This window comes from Nycticebus coucang, chromosome 19, assembly GCF_027406575.1.
Source record: "Nycticebus coucang isolate mNycCou1 chromosome 19, mNycCou1.pri, whole genome shotgun sequence".
Classification (NCBI taxonomy): domain Eukaryota; kingdom Metazoa; phylum Chordata; class Mammalia; order Primates; family Lorisidae; genus Nycticebus; species Nycticebus coucang.
The window spans coordinates 63,649,592-63,653,012 of NC_069798.1; the positions used below are offsets into that span (position 1 = coordinate 63,649,592).

General features: G+C 36.9%; 1 non-coding gene across 1 annotated transcript; it reads left to right on the top strand.

Annotated features, from left to right (window-relative positions):
• The first annotated feature begins 439 nt into the window (after positions 1-439).
• On the top strand, positions 440-603 carry LOC128572227 (U1 spliceosomal RNA). Its single transcript, XR_008376130.1, has one exon. It is a non-coding gene; the product is annotated as a U1 spliceosomal RNA (small nuclear RNA).
• Positions 604-3,421: the final 2,818 nt, after the last annotated feature.

Consider the following 3,421-nt stretch of genomic DNA (forward strand, 5'->3'; position numbering starts at 1 on the left):
GATGGGCCTCAAGTCTGTAATCCCAGCACTTTAGAAAACGGATTCTGGTAGATTGCTTGAGCTCACAAGTTGGAAACCAGTCTGAGCAAGAGCCAGACCCCACATTGTGGGTGCCTGTAGTCCCAGCTACCTGGGAGGCTGAGGCGAGAGAATCACTTGAGCTCAGGAGTTTGAGTTTGATGTTGCTGTGAGCTATGATGATGCCACAGCACTCTAGCCAGGGTGACAGAGTAAGGCTCTGTCTCCAAAAAAAAAAAAGACAAAATTGTTTTTAGAAAGGCTAGCTGTGGGCCGGGCGTGATGGCTCAGGCCTGTAGTCCCAGCACTGTGGGAGGCCAAAGTGGGTGGATTGCCTGAACTCAGAGGTTCGAGAACAGTATGAGCAGCAGTGAGCCAGAGTTAAGACCCCAGCTCTACTAACATCAAAAACAGTGGGACAATACTTCCCTGGCAGGGGAGATACCATGATCAGGAAGGTGGTCTTCCCAGGGCGAGGCTTATCCATTGCACTCCGGATGTGCTGACCCCTGCGATTTCCCCAAATGTGGGAAACTCGACTGCATAATTTGTGGTAGTGGGGGACTGCATTCGCGCTTTCCCCTGATAAATATAAAAAAAAAAAATAAAAAAAAAAACCAGCAGGACAGAGCATCGCCAGAGGAAGAAGAAAATGAACAACAAAAAAAGAGTACTTCAAACGAAGAAGAATGAACAAGCAAGCTGAAATTAAAAATAAAAATAAAAATAAATAAAAAAAAAAAAAGAAAGGCTAGCTGTGTGTATCTCTACCACATGGCCTGGGGAGATGGTAGGAGGAGAGGCTTGGCACTCAGAAGCTCTTTGTTCCATAGTTTCAGCAAAAACAGATTCATCATGACTTTATATCCCTCATGAAATCTTGCTTACCAGATTGCAAACTCCACAGAAGCTGAAAGTGTCTGTCTCTGCAGAGTAATGATAATAACCATTACCCCAGAGTTGGCATTTAATAAATACTTTTAAATAACTAAGTAAATGAATCTTACGAACACTGTGTGTAGGTGTTAACCTTTCTCTAGAAGCGTTTTGGATTTTTTTCACAAAGAGTGTGGTTTTTTTTTTTTTTTTTTTTTTTTATTGTTGGGGATTCATTGAGGGTACAATAAGCCAGGTTACACTGATTGCAATTGTTAGGTAAAGTCCCTCTTGCAATCATGTCTTGCCCCCATAAAGTGTGACACACATCAAGGCCCCACCCCACTCCCTCCGTCCCAGCCAAGGTCCAAATTGGTTAAGAGACAGAAATACGACTCCTACATATAGAATGCACTATACGATACCGCCTTCCCCCCAAAACTCTCAGAGCAGTTTTCCAGTAAAATTTATAATTTTTTATTTATTTGTTTTCATATAACTGAATCTAAAAGCTCATTTACCTAGAACTGCTACCCATTTCAAGGATTTTGTTGGGAGTTATTTTCCAAATTGCTGTGTGCCATTTTTATAAACTTGAAGGCCCACGCTGAAACCTGTAGCATTGTATCACTTAATACATTGTATGAAACAAAAATTAATTTGTTTCTATTAATCGAGGTTATGAAATATATTTTAATCACCACGCCATTTCCCCCAAGACTCATTAACTATAATAATAGAAGTTTTACAACATAAATACAAACCTATTGTTAAAAAGGCGTGAGTGTTAACATTCAAACAGGATTGTTGAAATAAAATAATGAAATAAAATAAAAAATAAAATACATTTTAAAAAACGAAACTGTGAGACTGCTTTGAAACACATGGACTTTATGTATCTCAGGGAAAACATGGGCCAGGATTTTGTGTGTATTATTTTTATGCAGACTTTCTAGTTGCCTATTTTATTTAATTCCCTGATTTCCTGCATCCCCTAGGACACAGAAAATGAGGATGATTAGCACCAAACATTCGGGGTTCTATTACTTTGAAAGTTGAGCTCAAATGTCTTGAAATAAATTTCCATACCAGCACCTGGAACTGATTTGCACTAGTTAAAATATCAATGCAACCGTAAACTAAAGCTTATCTGAAGGTTTTTAGGACACTATTTGATGACTCTGTTAGATGTTCTAATTAAACACTCTTAACTATGATTTGTATTAAGTTATGAAAAATAGAAAGTTATATCTAGTCTTTTAGGGACAAATACTATATAATTTACTCTGAAAATCAGCTCTACTCATTTTTAAAAATGTATTACTATAAAACCTTTAAATTTTAATAGACCTAATAGATTTTTTAATTTAATGTTTTAGGCTATCTTTTTGTCTATTTTTCTAATGAAAACGGGCTTATATATTTAAATTATTAACCATATAAGTTATTATTTTACCAGGTATTTTCTGGGCAACTATTACATGTTGCTCATTGAGAAGTACCTTCTCTGTAACCGCTCACAGCCTTTATTTGTAACAAACTTACAAATAAAGAAAATACATGTCTTTTCACACAATGACCAGGCAGAGAAGGAAGTGAGGGGTAGTTAGGGGAGAGCTTTAGGGAGAATTTAGTTCCCTGGCTTTAAAAAGTTCAACACAGCTACTCTGGCATATTAGAAAAAATAAGGTTTCATTTTAGAAGTGAACACTAGAAATATTCAGAACACGTATTTGTTAATGAATAAATGAAGCCAACAACAACCACAATAGAAACCGGGTTGAACTCCAAGGTCATGGTTCTTTCCTCCATTTACATTTCATGGAGGATCCTGGGAATTGATTTTGTTACCCTTTCAACAGGGGAAAGCTTTCACAGACTATGATGATTCCGTAAACAGAATTCAAGAATCTCATTGCTGTGAGGGGTTAACATTTCTTGAAAAGCATCCTAAGTCTTCACTGTTTGGAAACATGGGGAGTTGGGAATATAATTCTGGAAAATTTAAATACTATAAACCACGAAACCGTCTTACTGAGTTGAACATGATTATCTTTGGTGATCTGCCACTTCCGGGAAATGTTGCTGAAAATGAAAATGTGTAATGTGGGGAGATAAATGACAGTTGGGCTATGTTAGGTAAAGCACAACTATTTTTTATTATACATAAAGTCATCAAAACCTTCTCAGAGGAGGAAATTTTCCAAGGGTTGTATAATTCAATAACATGTGTTGTTGGAAGCTTGCCTGAAATATAATTCTCATTCAAATAGTATAACTCCTTTAAGAGCAAAGTGTTATTTATTTCAGTTACTTCAGTACTTTATAAGTTTGTTTTAGATTTTGCACATTGAGGTTCTTATTCCTATTTTTCCTCCTTTTTCTGATTATTAGAAAAGTGACAAAGATCTCTGTTTAAAGTTAGGTACAAAAGCACTTGTGAGGATCCAGGGAAGAGGAAAATGATGACGAGGCAGCTGCAAAATGAGTCCGTAGAACGTCTGCAGAATATTTGAGGTGGTGGATG